General features: G+C 39.6%; 2 non-coding genes across 2 annotated transcripts; both read left to right on the forward strand.

Annotated features, from left to right (window-relative positions):
* Positions 1-5,503: 5,503 nt before the first annotated feature.
* TRNAT-CGU lies at positions 5,504-5,577 on the forward strand. Its single transcript has one exon. It is a non-coding gene; the product is annotated as a tRNA-Thr (tRNA).
* Positions 5,578-21,167: 15,590 nt separating this feature from the next.
* On the forward strand, positions 21,168-21,249 carry TRNAL-AAG. Its single transcript has one exon. It is a non-coding gene; the product is annotated as a tRNA-Leu (tRNA).
* Positions 21,250-22,036: the final 787 nt, after the last annotated feature.

Genomic DNA, 22,036 nt, shown 5'->3' on the forward strand with positions numbered 1-22,036 from the left:
CTACCAAAGGAGGAGAGGAATTATTAATGGCTTTAATAATCTATTTTAGAAGCTTAATATAAAGTTTAAAAAGTTGGCCAGGTGTGGTGGCTCACACCTGTAATCCCAGGGTTTTAGGAGGCCAAGGCGGGCGTATCACTTGAGGTCAGGGGTTCGAGACAAGCCCGGCCAACATGGCGAAACCCCATCTGCACTAAAAAATATAAAAATTAGCCAGGTGTGTTGACGGATGTCTGTAATCCCTGCTACTTGGGAGGCTGAGGCAGGAGACTCTCTTGAACCTGGGAGGTAGAGGTTGCAGTGAGCCAAGATGGTGCCACTGCACTCCAGCCTGGCTGACAGAGCAAGACTCTGTAAAAAAGAAAAAAAGTTAGTTAATTTGCATCAGTCACTGTGAGTTATAAGGGTACATGGGTACCTTCTGGCTTTAATCTATATTCATAATTTGCAACATTATGTAAAAACCAAGCTCTCAATGTCTGCTATCAAGGACTTCTGAAACCAGCCACTTTATGCCTTCCTAAACCAGCACTGCATTTTCACAGAGCCTATCTAAGTCCCAAATATAAACAAACTTTAAACTCCTTATTCCAACTTGTCTTCTCTCAATTTAAGAGTGAATGGACAATTGCTATGGACTCTGCATTATATGCATAAGGTATAAGGCCCGGGGGGAAAAAAAGACTTCCAGATCCTCTGTAACTGAGTCCCTTGTCAAGAACCAAAGCTCAAACTCATCCTACATTTTAAGGGGCCCCATCAGTTGGGGGACAGAAGGGACAGAAAACAGCATTAATGTGGGGATGAAAAGCTTGTCTCAGGATTTGGAGGTGCTGTGGAGATTACGGTTCAGCTCTGCTCTTGATGATCCAAACTAATCAGGTCAATGTTCACAATTCCCTTCATGCAAAAAAGAATAAGTTTGGCATAATATATTCCATCATTTGTGATTATTTCTCATAAGTTTTTTTTTTCTTGGCAAATTTAACTATCTCTTTATGCCAAACTTGATTCAGATTTTTTAATGTGTGCATCAAAACATCAGGTTTGTATCTCTCTGTTTAGAATGAAAGCTTCTCTAGAGACAAAACAAATATCAAATTAAAAATAGAATTTTACATTTGGCATATTTGACTGAATAGCAAATAGTTAAAAAGAGTTTAACTGAATAGCAAAAACTCTCAATTCACAATAGCAGGTTCTGCTTAGAATATCATACTAATTGCCATGGCTAGTTAGGGAAGGATCACTATTTGAATCTAAACAGCAGTAACATCATATTCACTTGAGGAAAAAAATGCATGAGGGGACAAAGAGAGTCATTTACAGTAATCACATAGTTTTCAGTTTAACAGAATAGGTTGTGGTGCTATTCAAAACGAAAAGCAATAATAGGAGGAACTTGATGAGTCCAGAGTGTCTATGAGATACTACTAAGGTGGAAATGTCTTATAGGCAGTGGCTATAATCATATGGTATTCTAAAAAGTTCTATGTAAGATATTTGGAAGTGATCAGTATTCCAAATATGCAAGATATTTGGAAGTATTTTGGAAGGTTCAAATATATGAGTGTATGGAATATTCCTTTGAATACCATCTCAGAAAAAACGGCAACCAAACATGGAACCTAGAAAACCTCCACAATAAAAGGTTGAATCTTCCACGTGCATTAGATTTTCAGGTTGGGAACATATTTTACTCAAGCCCCTGGGAAGTTCTTGGCTAGAATCAGAGATTCCTTTCCCACAATTTTTCTACAGAGCTACACATTTGATATATTCGATATTCAATTACAATGCTCACTATGACCACATAAACCAGTGGAAGATTAAGTATTTCTTAATTAGGGTTTTAAAATGCTGTGAAAATAAAAAACTAGTCTTTCTGAGCTCTTTGTTCCCTGCATATACCTTGTCACATAGCCTCCCCACAGCTTGCCTTAAACACAGGCTTGGAAAAAATCTGGAAGTTTGAAAACAAAGAAGAGACAAAAATATCAGGCAAACTCACAAAAAGAAAGAACTCAAGGACTTAAAATCATGTGAAGTGGGATTTTGGACAACACTTATTAAAAAAAAGCAAAGAAGGGTACTGCAAAATGCTAAAAATTACAGTTTAAGTGGAGATAAAGATTTTTGTTTTTTTGATATTCATCCTCAAAATAAAGCAGCAACTTTCATTCAGCAGAAATTCAGCGGAGACACAAGTAGAAAGGCAGACACAATTTAGTAATTGACTTCAATTTATTGCGCTCAGTTCAAGAAATATCAGTGGACAAAGAAATAAGTAATATTATAAGAGACAAATAAGAATAAAACATTGACCTGATAGATATCATAACATTCTTTATAGTGAATTTTTAACTGCCCAATTTTAAACTGCCCAAGAAATTCATGAATTGACTATACAATGGTCCCGTAAGAAAATATCAAAATACTTTTTAATTTAGAAAATTCATACTGTACCAGAAAATAAAGATGGAAATCAGCATCAAAATATAATCAGAAAAGTATAAAATGTTATACTTTAAAAATGTCAAATACTTCTAAAATATCTTGGCTCAAAGAGAAAATCAAAACTAAAATTACAGGCTAGGTAGAATAGAATGTCAATAAGACAACATGTATCATTACCTGTGGAATGCTACAAAAGCAGGTCAGAGGCGAACATTTGTAACTTAAGTGTATTTTTTAACTAAATTAGAAAGATTTTAAATGACTGAAATACTGGTGAGTATTTCACTTCAGAAACAAATAAAAGACCAACAAAACACACCAAATGAAAGCAGAAGAAAGGAATTAACAGGGAAAATCTGTTTACATGCTAGGAGAGCTAAGAAAGTATTTTTGTAAATAAAACTGAAATACAAATCTGTGGAATGTCTAATCAAGGGAAAATATAAAATTAGAATTCAACATTAGTGATGAGAGAGGAGACATTTACAAATAGAGAAGAGATAGGTATCTTAAGAGAAAAGCAAATATTATTTACAACTTTATACCTCTGTGTCTGATAATCCCTGATAATCTAAGCATAGTGAATGAGATAGGATTTAGGACAATATAAATGACCGATATTGATGTGACAATAATGAATAACATTGATTGAAAGCTTGAATGACCCAGGCATCATACTAGAATGTTATAAGCAATAAGTCATTTAATCTTCAGTATCATTATCTTTCAACAAATAAGAAACTGAGAATCAGAGACACTCTATGACATACTCAAGTGACATATCCTCATAGAATAAGAACCACAGAAATAGATGAAGAGGCTGTCAAAAGTCTTTCTACTTCTAAGCCCCATGAAAGGTCCTCATTCTCTTAGGCAAGTGCTGTCAAATTGTCAAGGATCAGGTAATTCTTGTGGGTTGAATAATTTCAGGACATAAAAAGGGGATAACTGCCAAATCCATTCATTAAGGTTACCAAAACCTGACATAAATAGAACCCAAAGTAAAAACAAAACATATCACATGAGAACAATCCAATTCATACATCTAAAGGTCAACATAGCAAATAAAATATTAATAAGTAGAATCTGGCTGGTGTGTGTAAGAATAATGAATTCAACAGAAACAAACAAAATTCACTCCAATAATCCTATTTTGTTTTAAGTATCAAAACTCATTATTTAAAAAATATCACATAGTGTTTTCATGACTTCTGTGGTTAAACAGGCTAGACTCTCCATATCCCAAGAGATCAGAGCCTTCATCCAGCGGTTTGGACTGCTTAGCCACTTTGCCTCCATGAAAAGCAATTCTTTCAGGACGTTGTGTATATTGCCTTCTGTATTCCCTTTTAACATACATTCATCGGGAATTTCATGTCCTCCAAACTGGCGAAAGTGGAGTTAAAACTGTGTGCACAGATCTCAAAGATTCCCACTTGCCAAACATCCATCCTGATTATCTACCCTGTAATGAGTCCTCCCAGATACTGAGAAAAGACAGAATTATTTTCGGGAAATTCACTGGCCCTCTCTCCAGCCAACCAGGACCCAGGAGACCCGAGTTTCGGTCCCATCGCTGTCTTTTATGTTATCCGGGTGTGAAGCAGGGGGTAGCCTTAGCCTTTAGATCTGGGAGAATAAAATCCATTAGCTTCTAGAAAAATCAGTCATTGAGAAAACGCTTGAAAATCCTCATGGCCGACCTGGCTCTGGGGCTGAGACAGCGCTTAGTTGACGTCTCATTTTTGCCGGCTGCGTTTAGGAGTAGGTGGCAGAGAGTCATTTTTAATGTGCGCAACCAGAAAACAGAGGACGTCCCCTCCCCAGTGCCAGCCTCCCATCTACGCACCTAGGATTCGAATCTCTGCTTTGTAATAAAGCCCTTACTATGAGAGACGTGGAAGGAAACGTCTGTACAGACAGATCTACTTTTTGCTGACTGCGTTCAGGGCCTTAATTCCCAAAGTCCAGGACCGGAATCAAATTTTGCATTTGAAGCGTGTCTTCGCATCCTACCGGGCCGGAAGAGACTGTGTCCTGCCCTCTCCAACCCCACGAAAGCATTCTGGGCGGATCTCGGGTCTCCCCTCCCCAGTCCCAGCCTCCTTGTCCCTCACTCCTCAGTCGTCTCAGTCCCCGCCTGCCCTGGGGGCCTTGGGCCCCGCAGAAGCACCTGAATTTCCACGGCCCTTCCCCGGCCCTATGCGGGGCCTGCTCCTGGACGCTGAGCAGCAATGGGTTCAAAGCTCCTTGCAGGTCGCCGGAGGGAGGAGAATCGGGACCCCCCGGGGAGTGCAAGGACGGGTTACAGAGGAGAACGAGTTATCTCCTCTGGGAGGTGATTTTCAGGACTGACTGAGGGGGAAAAAAAAAAGAAAAAGAAAAGAGAAATAACCGAAAAAACAAACAAAAAACAAGCCCAGGAGGAGCAGAAGTAAACGAAGGGTGGGAGAAAACTGGGCCAAATGACCTTTTCTTGGTCAGTCTTAAAGTGTCGACCAAATTCCTTCAGGGCAAAGCTGCAGAGAGTCCTGCCGCCAGCCCCTCCCCCACCTCCGCACCCCTCCTGAGAGGCCCCACATGACACAGAACTTTACTGTCCTCTTGAGAATGACATCACAAGACCTGAAGAGGAGCTAAACGGGCTGACACCTGTAGCTGAAGAGTGCCTTAACGCGGAGTCCCACGGCTCCATGCGAGAGATGCCTATTCCTCCTCTGACAAATTTGGCAGCTTCACGTACCACCTACGTGAGTGACTTTCAAGATTCGAAGGTTTTTAAAAATTATGTATAGATATATTCCTTTTAATGGTCTTCAAGTATTGTATAGCTTTCTGTAATGCTCTTTCTTGGATTAATAGAAAAATCCCTTGACACTGTAAACTGGCGAATACGTTTCCGTATTCGTATGTCTTCAAAAGAGACTGAGAAAATGAAGTTATCTCTCGAATTGGCATAGTTTTTGAAGACAGCGGTTAACACTCAATAAACTCATTTTGTCAAAGTAAAATGAGATAGATTCACTTTTAAATAGCGCTTCCGCGTGGCTCTATGGCTTAGCTGGTTAAAGCGCCTGTCTCGTAAACAGGAGATCCTGGGTTCGACTCCCAGTGGGGCCTGATGTTTTTCCCGAGAAAATCAGCTGTTTCTGAAAACTATTTTCTTGATGAGGAACTGCGTCTTCGCACTAATTGTCAAACAGCAGTAGAACACAATTGGATAAATTCCAAGTTGTTTAACTGCATCCTGCTCAGATTCCTTACTATTAAAAAGTAAATTCTTAGGAGGAAGACAACGCAAATGCAAAGCACTGTCAAAGAATAATGCATGTGACCCACCTCTATCAATTTCATATGTCTTGCTTTAAACTGTGGTAAAATGTTTTTGAGCACTTACAATGCGTTATAGTTTAAAGCATATAGATAACTGTTGTAGGCTTGCAGGTAAATAAAATCTCTCTAGATTCTAAAAATCTCCAGCTCTATAAGATAAGAAATTAATGAGCAACGAACCCATTAGTAGATACAAACAAAAATTAGGACATTTGCAGGGGCATGCTTGCAATTTTTTTCTTTTTTCTTTCTTTCTTTTTTTTTTTTTTTTTGAGATGGAGTCTCTCTCTGTCGCCCAGGCTCCAGTGCAGTAGATTTTCTCATGCCTCAGCCTCCAGAGTTGCTGGGATTACAGGCGTGTGCCCACGCCCAGCTAATTTTTGTATTTTTATTAGAGACGGTGTTTTACCATGTTGGCCAGGCTGGTCTCCAGTTCCTGCCTCAAGTGATCCGCCTGCCTCGGCTTCCCAAAGTGCTGGGATTACAGGCGTGAGCCACTGCGCTTGGACTGTTTTTTACTTTTTAATGAGAAATATTCACAATGTGGCTACTATGTTACTCTAAGTATCGTAAGTAGCAAGGTAAAATAATTGGAAAATGGTCCCTTATGTCTGGGCCTCACTGCTGTACATTTTGATTGGGACCTTGTTGAATTAGGTCACATCGCCTGTATTCAAACCTCAGCTGCTCCACTTGATGCCTAATGGACCTTTAGCAAATTGCTCGAGCTCCATGAGCATCACTTTCCTCACATGTGGAACTGAAATAGTAATAAGCCTACCTAATATGGTTGATGGGAGGGCTTGTTGAGTAAGTACACACAACATGGTTTAGAAAGATATTTGGCACCTAAGCAAGCAATAAATTTCACTGTATTGCTGCTTCTTTTTTTTTTTTTTTTATCATTTTTCTTATTTATTGAACAATTAGGGCCAAGTGTTTAATCCTTTTACTCTGAAACTGCCTTTGCAAAACTATGGCAGTGAGAGAAATCTGAGATGGCTGTGGCTGACTCCATCTTGCTTCTAGCCTCACAGGCTGGCTGTCTCTGCTCATTTCTGGGCATGGACCAAGTTAACTGTGGAGTCCTAATTAGGGAGAAGGAGTCAGGCTGACAGGATCAAGGGAAAGCAAGAACAGAAAGCAGATAAGCTATAAGTCTGCCTTTCTTCATGGTCTAGGACACATAGCCCTCTTGTACAAACAACTCACAATCTTCCTGTGCTCAACCATCACCACACACCTGCAACGTAGCTCATTTCAACTTTGGCATTATCAGTACTGCACAAAGCCCTCTTCAGTTTACAGCATAAACACTATTCTACAAAATCTCCAGCAAGCCTTTGTTTCTTTGCAGTCAGCTTCTCTCATGCTCATTTGGCCACTGCTTTTTTGCAATCTATTTTCATACTTTCTCTAATAAATCGCCTTTCTAGGGTCTTTGCAGAAGTAATCAAGTTATGATGAGGTCATTCTGGATTAGGGAGGGGCATAATCCAGTGACTTGGATCTTTATTTGAAGAAAGAGAGGGAGGTTTGGACACAGAGATACAGACATACTGGGAAGATGGCCCTGTGAAGATGGAGGCAGAGATTGCAGTTATTGGCCACAAGCCAAGGAATGACACTGCCATTGCAAAATTATAACTGAGAAAATTATTACAGTAAAAGAGATCTGACCTAACTGACTCCATCTTGCTTCTAACCTCCAGGCTGTCCTTGTTTATTCCTGGGCGAATGCTGAAGTAACTTTGGGAAGAACTTAGTTTATAGTTTAACTTTGAAACAAAGATGATAACAGCCCTTTCCCAAAACAAACCCCCTTCCTGCCTAGGGACTAGACTGCTTTTGTAGGAATAACAAATTAGCCACAAGATTAGAAATTATGGTTTAGAAGTCATGCGGCTGGAGGTTACAAGATTCTAACACTCCCCAAATTGCTACTAGTGATAATATCACTATTCTATTGTAAAACCTAACAGATGCTACACTCAATGGATCCGCCATACCACCCAGGTCAATAAATTGGCTCATCTGATCTCATGGTCCCCACCTAGGAACTGACTCAGCACAAGAAGACAGCTTCAACTCACTATGCTTTCATCTCTGACCCAACCAGCACTCCCAACTCACTGAACACTACCCACCAAATTATCCTTAAAAATCCCAATCCCAAGGTTTTGGGGGAGACTGATTTAAGGAATAATAAGACTCCAGTCTTCTGTACAGTCACCTCTGCACGAATTAAACTCTTTCTCTATTGCAATTCCCTTGTCTTGATAAGTTGGCTCTGTCTAGGCAGCAGGCAAGGAGAACATGTTAGGTGGTTACAGGAACACCAAGGATCTCTGGCAATCACCACAGTTGAAAGAGGCAAGGAAGGGTTCTTTCCAAGAGCTTTTAAAGGAGCATGACCCTGTACACACCTTGATTTTAGACTTCTGGCTTCCAGAACTGTAAGAAAGTAACTTTCTATCACTTTAAACCACCCAGTTTGTGGTAATTTGTTATGACATCCCTAGGATACTAACACAAAACATTAAAACAAAATTAGTGATTTATACTAGCAAGTAAGTGAAATCTATTATTTTTCCTAAATAACAGATGACATCTGGGACAGTCACACCTCAGCTTACAATTACAAACCTAGAGTATTCCACTTACCTGGTTGTTTTACAGTAGCACAGAATCTTGGAAACCCTCTCCATTCTTTTTCTTCTTCCTAGTTTGTTTTTTACAGGCCACTACACCTGAAACAGACATTGCAAAATTATGACAGTAAGAGAAATCTGGCATGCTGACTTCATCTTGTTTCCAGCCTCACTGGTTGGTTGTCTTTGCTCATTCCTGGGCATGGGCCAAACTAATTTTTGGAGAAATTTAGTTCATAATTTAAATGGTGATGCCCCTCCCAAAGACTAAACTGTTCCTATAAAACTAATAAAAGACCACCAAGTTAGAGGATAAGAAGGTCTGAATTCTAAATAATTACCAGCCATTATTCTGGAGGTAATATGATTTGCAACTTTCCCAATTACTCTGGCAGATAACATCACTATTGTACAACCTACAACATGGTGATGTCTTTTCAGGTTTTTGCATTTCTGACAACCACATGTCCTCACCTGGACCCACCAACCCCTCCTGTGACCTCCACCCAGGAATTGACTCAGCATGAGAGGACAGCCTCAATTCTCTATGATTTCATCTGCAACCCAACCAATCAGCTTGCCCCCTACCCTGGTCCCCTGCCCACCAAACTGTCTTTGAAAAACCCATAACCTCCATGCCTTCAGGGAGATGATTTGAGTAGTAACGCCATCTCCCATGTGGTGTGGCTGAACTTGTGTCTATTAAACTCTTTCTTTACTGCAATGTTGTGATCTTTCTGGGTGCAGTGGACAGGAAGGACCCCTTGGGAAGTTACACACCCATCCCCACAATGGTGTAACTCTGTGAAGTTCTTCCATGAATTGCCCTTGGCTGTTTGGAGACATCTAGTAGATTACACCACCATTCCATTCCCAGCAGCTAATAACTGACGGATGGGGGAAAGGAGTGTAAAAGTCAAGTCCCTTGACTCAGTGACCACTCTGCTATGCAATTTGTATTCCAGAGCCCCTGTCTCATGGGTCAGGCCAAGACTGGACTTTATGTGAGACCACATCTTTGCTTCGTTACTTTTCCTTCCCCATCCAGAGGATCATTTTCTCTGTAAGTCACGTACTCAGTAAGGCACATTCCTTGTCTTGGGGTATGCTTTAGAGAGTCTGGCTTTGTTTCCCAGGCTGGAGTGCAGTGGCATGATCTCAGCTCACAGCAACCTCTACCCCCTAGCCTCAAGCAATCCTTCCACCTCAGCCTCCCAAGTAACTAGGACTATAGATGCAGGACACCATGCCCAGCTAACAAGTCTGGCCTAAAAAGACTTTCAAAGTAAATTTCTGGCCAGCCATAGTGGCTCACGCCTGAGATTTCAGCACTTCGGGAGACTGAGGCAGGCAGATCGCTTGAACCCTGGAGTTCAAGACCAGCTTGGGCAACATAGCAAAAACCCCTCTCTATCAAAAATACAAAAGTTAGCCATGCATGGTGATGCATGCCTGTGGTCTCAGGTACTGGGGAGGCTGAGGTGGGAGGATCGCTTGAACCTGGGCTGGTGAAGGTTGCAGTGAGCCAACATCGCACTGCACTACAGCCTAGGTGACAGAGTGAGACTCTGTCTCAAATAATAATAATTTAATAAATTCCTTTTACTAATTCTCTGTATTCAATCAATTGAACAAAGTTTTCACATGGAAAATTTCAACCCAAGAGCTTTATACATGAGGAAGGCATTCACACTGTGCATCAGATCCTGAAAATGAAACCTTTTGAATATCCAGTATGGAGAATGTGAGAGGTACCAAACAAATTGGTGACTGATTGACCTTCATTGTTATGCTATTATAACTCTGGTTTCTTTCAGTGTCTTTTTTGCTTTGAATCAGAAAAACAAATTCCATTTGAAAGTCATTACTCAGGATTTATCTTCATTATTGAAATTTACAAGGTGCAAGACCCTGTAAGGTATTCAGTAAAGTACCTATACATTATAACTGAGTATGAGCCTTCAAGTTATGACCATCTAGTGCATGAGATAACAGCTTTAAAAAAAAATAAGACCTACAATGTGTGTCTTGTAAGTCTTTAAATTATTAGTTCCATGGATATGATGTAGAAAATGGAAATACTCTTCAAATAAAAAGACATATAATACAGTATTTCTATGAAATTATTCTTCAAAAATAAAGGAGAAATAAAGACGTTCTCAGAGAAACAACAATTGAGGGAACTTGTAGTCAGAAGATCTGCCTTGTGAGAAATGATAAAAGTTCTTGAGAAAGAAGGAAATGATACAGGTCAGAAACTTGGATCTACGTAATGAAAGGAAGAGTATTAAAGGAGAATTAGAGAAAGTAAAATAAAACATTTTACTTTTCTTATTCTTAATTGACCTAACAGGTAACAGTTTGTTCAAAATAATATCAACAATGTTTCAATGATATAGCTTACAGATGCTGTGAAATGAATGACAATAATGTCATAAGGGGCCAGAGGGAGGAACTGGGAAGACTTATTAATACCTGTGTAGTGGTATAGGGTAATTCGAAAGCGGAGTTGAATTAGTTGTAAGCGTATATAGCAAATACAAGAACAACCACTAAAAATGACAAAACTAGAAATATAGGCTGGGCATAGTGGCTCATACCTGTAATCCCAGCACTTTGGAAGTCTACCTTGGGAGAATTACTTGAGGCCAGGCACTGCTGCACTCCAGCCTGAGTGACACAGAAAGACCCTGCCTCTAATACATACATACATACATACATACATACATACATACATACATACATAAGAAATATAGATGAATCCTGCTGGGCGTGGTGGCTCACTCCTGTAATCCCAGCACTTTGAGAGGCCCAAGTGGGCAGATCACCTGAGGTCAGGAGTTTGAGACCAGCCTGGCCAACATGGTGAAACCCAGTCTCTACCAAAAATACAAAAATTAGCCCGGCGTGGTGGCACACGCTTGTAATCCCAGCTACTGGGGAGGTTGAGGCAGGAGAATCGCTTGAACTCCAGACGCGGAGCTTGCAGTGAGCCGAGACTGCGCCACTGCACTCCAGCCTGGATGACACAGCGAGACTCTGCCTCAAACAAACCAAACCAAAACAAAACAAAACAAAAAAATCTGGCGCAGTGGCTCACGCTTGTAATTCCAGCACTTTGGGAGGCCGAGGCGGGTGGATCACGAGACCAGGAGATCGAGACCACCCTAGCTAACACGGTGAAACCCCGTCTCTACTAAAAATACAAAAAGTTAGCCGGGCGTGGTGGCGGGCGCCTACAGTCCCAGCTACTCCGGAGGCCTCGACAGGAGAATCACTTGAACCCGGGAGGCGGAAGCTGCAGTGAGCAGAGATCGCGCCACTGCACCGCAGTCTGGGACAGAGCTAGACTCTGTCTTAAAAAAATAAAAAACAGAGAGAGAGAGAGAGATGAATCTACTATTAGAGCTGGAAAGACTTCAACGACCCTCAATCAGTAACTGACAGACCCAGCAGGCAGAAAATCGGTAAGGACACAGTTCAAGAGAACAGCACCACCAATCAACTGTAAATAATAGACATCTATAAAATACTTCATCCAAAAACATCAGAATACACATTCTTCTCAAGCTCACATTCACCAAGGTGGACTACATTCTGGACCATAAAACACATGTTAGCAAATTTAAAAGAAAATAAATCATACAAAATATGCTACCAAACGACAATTGAATTAAACTAGAAATCAGTAATGAAAAGATAACTAGAAAAGTCCAAAATACTTACAGATTAAACAACATACTTCTAAATAACAGATGGGTTAAAGAAGTTTCAAGATAAATTTTAAAAACATTTCATAATTAAAATGAAAACACAACTTATCAATCATTTATGAGATGAAGTAAAAGCAGTGTTTGGAGGGAAATTTATAGCGTTGAATGCACATATTAGAAAAGAAGAAAGATCTAGAATCAGTAATTTAAGGTTGCACCTTAAGCTACTAGAAAAGGAAGAATAAATTCAACTCAAAGTAAACAGAAGAAAAGAAATAAATATTAGAGCAGAAATCAATGAAATAGAAAACAGAATTAAAAGAGAAAATTAACAATACTTCAAGCTGGTTATTTACAAAAAATCAGAAAAATTGATCAACCTCTAGCCAGGTAACTAATAAAAAGAAGCAAGAAGGCACAAATTACTGATATCAGAAGTGAAGGAGAGGCCACTATGAGCCCATAAACATCAAGACAATAATAAAATAATTTTATGAACAACTCTGTGCCCACAAATTTGATAATCTAGTTGAAACAGACCAATTTCTTGAAAGATATGGTCTACCAAAACTAACATGAGAAGAAATAAATAACCCAGTTAGGTTTATATCTACTAAAGAAACTGAAGCAATAGATGAAACAACTCAGCTTTCACTGACGAAATCTACCAAATATTAAAGAAAGAAATTATACCAATATTCTAAAATATCTTCCAGAAAATAAAAGCAGAGAAAATACTTCCTAACTCTTTCTATGAGGCCAGCATTACCCTAATACCAAAACCAGATGAAGACATTACAAGAAAGGAAAACTACTGACCAATATCTCTCATTAATATAGATGCAAAACTTCTCAACAAAACATTAGCAAATCGATTCCAACAAGGCATAAAAAGAATGATACACCAGAACCAATTGGGATTCATTCCAGGTATGCAAGGCTGGTTCAACCTTCAAAAATCAAGGCAATTTATTATATCAAAAGGGTAAAGAAGAAAAATCATATGATTATATCAATAGGTGCAGAAAAAGCATTTGACAAAATTCATCGCCAATTCATAATAAAAACTCTACTAAACTAGGAAGAGAGGGGAACTTCCTCAACTTAATAAAGCACATCTACAAAAAATGCCACAACCAACAACATACTTAATAGTGAGAAACTAGTTTCTTTCCTGCTAAGATTAGGAACAATGTGAGAGTCTTCACCCTCATCATTCCTATTTAACATTGTACTAGAAGTTTTAGCTAATGCAATAAGACAAGAAAACGACATCAAAGATATACAGATTGGGAAGGAAGAAATAAACTATCCTAATTCACAGATAGCATGATTATCTATGTAGAAAATCCAAGTTAACAAAAACTCCTGAAACTAATATGAGTCTATAGCAAGGCTGCAGGATACAAGGTTAATATACAAAAGTTCATTGTTTTCATATATGCCAACAATGAACAACTGGAATATGAAATTTAAACCACAATACCATTTATGTTAGCACCAGAAAAGAAATACTTAGATATAAATCTAACAAAATATATGCCATACCTGCATGTGGTAATCTACAAAACTCTGGATGAATGAAATCAACATGGCAAAACTCCATCTCTCCTAAAAATAAAAAAAAATTAGTCGGGCCTGGTGGCACCCCCATCTCTACTAAAAATAAAAAAATTAGTCAGGCCTGGCGACACACACCTGTAATCCCAGCTACTCGGAAGACTGAGACAGGAGAATTGCTTGAACCTGGGAGGCAGAGATTGCAGTGAGTCGAGATTGTGCCACTGCACTCCAGCCTGGGAGACAGAGTGAGACTCCGTCTCAAAAAAAAAAAAAAGATAAAGACAATGTGATATTAGTCAAAGAAAAGATATATAAATCAATGGAATAGAATATAGAGAGTCCAGAAATAGGCCCACACAAATATAGTCAACTGATCTTTGACAAAGGAGCACAGGCAATTCAATGGAGAAAGGATAATACTTTCAACAAATGGGGCTGGAACAACTGGACATCTACATGCAAAAAATGAATCTAGACACAGACTTTACATCTTTCACAAAACTTTCACAAAACTCAAAGAAGATCACAGACCTAAATATAAAATGCAAAACTATAAAACTCATAGAAGATAACATAGAAGAAAATCAAGGTAACTTTGAGTTTGGCAACAACTTCTTACATACAATGTCAAAAACATCTTCAATAAAGAAAAAAATTGATAAGCTGAGCTTCATTAAAATTCAAAACATCTGCTCTGCAGAAGACAAGTAAGAAAACAAAAAGGCAAGCCACAGGCTGTGAGAAAATATTAGCAAGATACGTATCAGATAAAGGACTGGTATGCAAATTACACAAAGAATTTTTAAAGCTCAACAATAAGAACTCAATGTAAGAAATAGGCAGATCTAAACAGATATAAGATATACAGATAACCAATAAGCATAAGAAAATATACCCCAAATCACATGTAATTATGGAATTGCAAATTAAAGCAACAACGTGATAACATTACACACCTATTAAAATAGCTAAAATTCAAGACATTGACAACACCAAATGCTGCCAAGGATGTGGAACAACAAGATGGTAGCTGATGGCTGAAGACTGCCAGTGCAAGTGCCCCAAGAGAAAATGGTAGATGCTGCAAAACCTTTTCTAACCTAGACTTTAAAAGTTGCATAGCACTGTGTTTGCACATTCTATTAATGGAGGCAGTCACCAAAGTCCATGTAGGTGTAAGGAAAAGTGACATAAAATATAATTTGATGGGAAGAGTTGCAAAAAAGAAAAAGTTCAGGCATGTTTTAAAACTATAAAGCCCATATCTTTATCTACATGATTGCACAAATCCATATATGTATTTTTTTCTTTCAATGTATGTGTGTGTATATATGTGTATATATATAGATGTATAATCATTGAAAGGATTAAAATCACAGAGAGTTTTTTCTTGTACACAGCTGAACATCAGTAACATTTGGAGATATTTGAGAAAGCCACCCATATCTGGAGATTAAACCACGGAGTTCTAATAACCCACAAGTTGAAGAAAAAATCACAGATAAATTAGAAAATACTTTAAACTGAATAAAACTGAAAATACAACGTATCAAAATTTGTGGGATGCAGCAAAAACCATACTTAGTGGAATAATTTTAGCATTAAACATATTAGAAAGGAGGAAATATTTCTAATCAATGTTCTCATCTTCTATCTCAGAAACTTAGTAAAAAGGATGAGCAAATTAAATCCAAAGCAGGCAGAAGAGGAAAATAATAAAGAGTAAATGTCAATGAAATAGAAAACTGAAAAACAATAAGGAAAAACAGTAACATCAAAAGCTGGTTCTTTGGAAAGATTAACAAAATTGATAAATTTCTAGCCATACTCTTCAGGAAAAAAGAGAGAGGAGACACATATCACAAGTGAGAATAGGCTGGGCACGGTGGCTCACTCCTGTAATCCTAACACTTTGGGAAGCTGAGGCAGGAGGATTGTTTGAGCTCAGGAATTCAAGACCAGCCTGGGCAACATAGCGAGACCCCATCTCTATATTTAAAAAGTAAAAAAAAAATTTTTTTTTTTTTTTTTGAGACGGAGTCTTGCTCTGTCGCCCAGGCTGGAGTGCAGTGGCGCGATCTCGGCTCACTGCAAGCTTCGCCTCCCAGGTTTATGCCATTCTCCTGCCTCAGCCTCCCCAGTAGCTGGGACTACAGGTGCCCGCCACCTCGCCCGGCTAGTTTTTTGTATTTTTTTAGTAGAGACGGGGTTTCACCGTGTTCGCCAGGATGATCTCGATCTCCTGACCTCGTGATCCGCCAGTCTCGGCCTCCCAAAGTGCTGGGATTACAGGCTTGAGCCACCGTGCCCGGCCAAAAAGTAAAAAAAAATTTAAAAGAGAAAGAAAACAAATGAAGGAGTAGATATCACTAGAGCTTCTACAAATAATAAAAGGACACAAGGAAATGTTATGAATGTATTTCACCAACATAGATGAAATGGAAAAACTCCTTGAAAGACACACAGTGTATCCAAGCAGAAATAGATAATCTAAATAGCCCTATATTGATTAAATAAGTGAAATCCATGCTTTATAACATTCTTACAAAAAATAAAATCTGGCCCAGATGGCTTCAAGTAAATTCTACCAACTATTTAAGCAATAAATAATATCAAATTTATACAACTTATTTCAGAAAGCAAAAGAGGAGGCCACACATCTGAACTCCCTTATCAGGCCAGCATTAACCTAATACCAAAACCAGACAAAGCCATACAAGGAATGAAACTGCAAACCAGTGTTCCTCATAAGAAGAAAAAAATCCTTAAAAATTTAGCAAATCAAATTCAACCATTTATAAAATGGCAACACATCATGACCAAGCAGGACATTCCTGGGATTAAACTCCAAGAATCCAAAGTTAGTGAAACATTCAAAGGAAAGAAAAATTGGATTTTAAAACAAGAAGATACCTTTTACAAGAGCTTCAGAACTATGAAATGCTTAAAGGTAACTTAAAAAATGTGTGTAAGACCTGCACACTGAAAAACTACAAAGGATAACTGAGAGGAATTAAAGAATACTTAAATGAATGGGAGAAAAACCGTTGTCACTGGATGGAGGATAACAAACAGCGTAACACAGTCTACCACCAGAAGTAATAGTCCAGGATGTCAATCTACTACATAGATTGTTTTGGTTTTTTGCTTGTTTTTGTTGTTGTTGTTGCTTGCTTGTTTTTTTGAGACAGGGTCTCACTCTGTCACCCAGGCTGGAGTGCAGTGGCTCAATTGTGGCTCCCTGCAGCCTTGACCTCCAAACACTGTGGTTGGATATACTGAGATTGGGATTCCTCGGGGGTAGCCACATCAGGCAACCACATTTCCAAAGTCAACGTTGCCAAGCATGCATTGCAATGCCATGTTTCCCTTTCATTGGAGGGCACTACTTAAGGCCCAAATACTTTCATTAAGCAGGAGTACCACCCTTCGTTGAGTTGTCTTTCCTGATGGTCTTTTTGTAGTTGTTGCTTGAGTTATTCATTCTAGTGCTTTAACACTGCCCCTCCCACTCTGGGTGCCTGGAAGTGATGGAGAAGATCAAGTTCATTGTACACCATAGGAACATGCCCATTGCTGCATTATCTGGGCTGTGAAGAAGGTGCCTTGGTCAGATTAGAGTCTGAATGGATATCTGAACATATGGTAGATGTGTTTCTCCAATATTTCAAATTGTTCTTCTTTAATGTTGTGTAGTTATTCTGTATCTTTTGCCTTTCTGTATACACTTTATGATCTATTTGTCAATATCCACAAATAACTGACTGAGATGTTGATTGGGATTATGTTGTCTCTATAGATCAAATTGGGAAAAACTGATACTTTGATAATATTGAGTCCCCCTAACCATTCAAAGGGAATATCTCTCCGTATTTCCTTTGATTTCACCATGTTGGCCTGGCTGTTCAATTATCCGTCCAACAGTCACTGGACCATATGTCTGGCCCATTTATAACAGCCTATGAGTCTACAAATAAGTAGCAGGGAGTTGCTGTTGTAGTGGCCTGCACAGCCATGAGTACCTCACAGAGTTCAGCACATTGGACAGAGGGTCCTCATCCACTCTTACTCAAAATGTGGCCACCACTGGGGTGGAGGACCACTCTTCTTGCATGTGTCCTGATTTGACTCCCTCCAGAAAGAACAATTAGGGGTGGGGCCACAGTCTCCTGGTTTTTGCTATGGTCGAGTGACTACATACCAACAAGGGTTGAAGGGGAGAAAGGAGTGGGGGTTCAGATGTTTATGGGGTTTGAAGGGGAGAAAGGAGTGGGGGTTCAGATGTTTATGGGGTTTCTGGACACTGAGGTTTTAAAGACAAGAATCCTGACTTCTCACAAGGGTAGAGGTAAGCCGATAGCATTGGAGGGCTTCAGGAGTGACACCATGATCCATGCCAGGCAGGTGCTCATATGCTGTGGGTGGGGCCCTGCCTTTGAGGAGGATCTTGCCTCATAAAAGCCTCCAAGGTCACTGGGACAGGACCATGTTGTCCATATCTTGTCAGGAAGCAGGATCCTATTTCCACCTGTCTATTGCCTTCACACGCAAGACAGTTATGACTTCATGGACAGTTTTCTAGAGGGGTCTTCCTCTTGGGGAAGCCGCCCACAGTAGGGAATACAGCCCTCTTGTTCCGATCAAAGCAAACTAAGAATGGGATAGGTTTATCTCAATCTCTGTCCTGCTGGTTCTGTCATTGGGTGAAGGCAAAACTAAAGCTGCAACACCGGGTTATGGTTAGTTTTCTCAAACTGTGCCAGTCAGGTGACATTGAGTTTGCACTCCCCATCACCAAACAGACACATCGACCAGGCTGCATGAGACTCCCCAGAGTTAGAGAAGATGTGACAGCAGAAGCAGAGATCAGTGATGCAGCCGTGAGTCAAGCAATGTGGCAAGGAATGGATTCTTCCCTAGAACCTCCAGAAGGAAAGCAGCTCTGTCACACATTGATTATCTCCCTGAGACCCATTTTAAACTTCTGACCTCCAGAAATTTAAGATAATGCATTTGTGTTATTTTAAGCCACTAAATTCATGGTAATTTTCAAAAGCTGTCATAGGCAACTAATAAAGATGTATGGTATTTGGTACAGACTGTGGTATTGTATAATACTGCAGTCAGTGCATTAAAATAGCATCTAACTCACAGAGGAAGTTGGTAGGGTTCTTGAGGGACTGCAGCCTCATTTTTCAGTCATGTTGTCTGTCAGTGATCCAGGAATCCAGATTTCATACAGAAAAGCTTAATGGGTGGGATTTTTCTTTCTCAAGCAGAAGTATATGGAAATTACAAAATCACCATGCCTTCTCTGAGGTTGAAGCTCAGGACCTTCAGATTATGAGACTGATGTGCTGCCTCCGGCACTAAGAAGGCACTCCTAACTGTCTTAGCAAATCCATTAATTATACTCTTTCAAGTTTATGTGAACTTTCTGAAAAGTTAGATTTTCAAAATAGAGTGTAAAATGAGAATGTATGCTATGTCATGTGTTTACTGTCCTTCCAAGTATGTTACATGACTTATAAAAATCATCTTGGGACTTTGATTAAATAAATGTTTAATTAAATAAATGTACAACACAGTGGATTAAATAAATGTACAACACAGTGGATTTTCCCACTGTGCCTTAAACACCACTTTCTGCTGGGAGATGTTAGACTTCATTAGATTGCACACTACCCCCCACCACAACATGTGTAAAGATGTTACTAGAAGGTGACGTACAGATGCAAGGGGACTGAGCTGGGTCCACAGCCTGAAGACTCCCAGCTGGAAGCAATGACTGACACAGAAAGCAGATAAGCTCTAATGAAATCATAGCTGCAGGCTTGCCTGGGTCTGAAGCTACACCTTCTTGCCTGCCAAAGTTCTCCTTAAAATCAATGTCCCTAACCGTGTCACCTGAAGGATCTTCACAGGTCTAGAACTCCAGAATAGCGTAAATAGAGGTGAGACAAGGGGGAAGAGATGAGGTGAAATGATTGAGAAGGGAGAAACAATATACAAGATAAAGCAATCTGACAAAGTGAAAATTGTCCAACATTTGAAATTGTAGGGTTGAGGTGTAAATTTTCCATGTGCCATCTTAATTTAGGAAAAAAACTCACTCGACTCTCTTGTAAATATGTTACTTTAAAAAACTTCATTACCTGTGAAATGAGATATCTCACTGTGTGGTTCATGAGACTGAGTACTTGATATAAAAAATTGTTCAGTGAATGCTAATACGTGATACAAATACTGATAGTGAACTATACTGAGTGCTTATCATGAGCCAGGTGCTGTTGTAAGCAATTTATATGCATTTGCTAAAAATAAAAATTCTGCTATTTTTTTTTAACTCTTTCTTTTATTTCAATAGGTTTTGGGGGAAATGGATGGTGTTTGGCTATATGACTAGGTTATTTAGTGGTGATTTCTGAGACTCTTGTGCATTTGTCACCAGAGCAGTGTACATTGTACCCAATATGTGGTCTTTTATCCCTCACCCCTCACCCACCCTTTCCCCCGAGCCCCCAAATCCATTGTATCAAAACATTCTGCTATAATTTTTAAAGGCAAGTTTTATTGTCTTGGTTTTACATATGAGGAAAATGAGATCCAGTGAGCTGAAGTGCCTTGCCAATGACCCTGCAGCTATTAAGTGGAGCTGCTGGCATTTGAAATAGTCCAACCCCATGGGGCTCGTTTAAAAAGGGGCAGTATCTAACGGGACAGGTGAGACTAAATAAGAAGATGAGCGGCGTTGGGGCTGCAACAGAGGAGAAGAGGTCAGAAGTGCAAGCCCAGACGGCGTTTGTGGGGTTGGAGTGAGCAGGCGACACATCTCTTAGGGTCCGGAGAGGGTGTGATGCTCCGCACCAAATACAAACTGGTCCTTGCCCTGAACTTCGAAAACTAAGGTCATGAACACATTTAGCAAAAAAAAAAGCAGGTCTGTTTGCATAGTTCTTTCCACCCCTTTCACAAGAGGAAATCACGCACAGACACACAAACCAAGACGCTAGTTCCGGGTGGATCGGGATGAGAGCTCCTCTGTTTTCTGGTTGCAAACATTAAAAATAACATCTTGCTCCAGACCCCCAAACGCAGCTGACAAACTGGAGACTCGATCTCAGAGTCCTCAGAGTCCCCGTGCTGTGTCGGCCGAGGCGGTGATTTCTAATCATGTTCTTAAGAACCGATTCTCTTGAGATTTGTTGGATATTAGGTACCGGTTTCTTGTCCCTTTACTCTCAGGTATTAGAAACAGGACGGGAAGCAAATACAAATCTCAGATGCAGGACAAGGGACTGGGACAAGGAATCTATTTACAGATTTTATCGGTGATTGAGACCGCTACGGAATCATTTGTACAGAAATGCTCTGAGAAGAAAGTAATAACACGCAGAATAATCTTGTGTCTCTTAAATCATTAAGATGAGTTCTGAGCGCATGCTGGCGTGGTAGCGTGGCCGAGCGGTCTAAGGCGCTGGATTAAGGCTCCAGTCTCTTCGGGGGCGTGGGTTCGAATCCCACCGCTGCCAAATTTATTGCAAAATGACTACCGATGTCTAAAGCTCATTGAGGTCTGCAAGAGAAACATTTTCCACTGCGAGCGCAAGGTAGGTGTTTAATCCTGATAATGGTAGGTTGAAAACCAAATAGTAGCTGTAAAATCAGACTGCCATCAGTCATATATGACTTCACGTCCAAGGGAATCTGTTCTTTTTATGTTTTAAAAATGTTCATACAAAAAGTACAACTCACATGATTCAAAATTACAAAAATTTAAGAGTACATACATAATGATAGTCTATTTGTGTACCCAGCCCATCCTGTCAGCCACCCAATTCTGGCCCCTCGGGCAACCAGCCATATTAAAATCTGGAGTTCTATTCAAGGCATATTCTTTGCATATACAAGCCAATAGAAACACTATTTTTTTTCCACTATAAATATGTTTTCCAAACCCATTCTATTACACCTTGCCTTTTTCACTCTATGTATGTTGCAGTAATTTCCATGTCAACAAAGAAAGAGCCTCTTCCCTCTTTGTTTTGTCTGCATAGCATTCAGTTTTATGAATGTATCTGAATTTATTTCAGCAGCCATTTTTAACAATATAAATGACGTTGCAATAAATTAACTTGTATAGCCACATTTAATAGGTGCATAGGATTAGAAAACTTTCTAAGAGTGCAATCGCTAAATCAAAACATATGTGTGTGATGATGATTTTGGTGGCTCTTGCCTCATTCTCCTTCCCTAAATATTACAAATTTATTCTCCTATAGGACCCAGAAAGAACCTGTTTCCTCAACACTGTTACCA

The sequence above is a fragment of the Piliocolobus tephrosceles genome, chromosome 5 (genome assembly GCF_002776525.5).
Source record: "Piliocolobus tephrosceles isolate RC106 chromosome 5, ASM277652v3, whole genome shotgun sequence".
Taxonomy (NCBI): Eukaryota; Metazoa; Chordata; class Mammalia; order Primates; family Cercopithecidae; genus Piliocolobus; species Piliocolobus tephrosceles.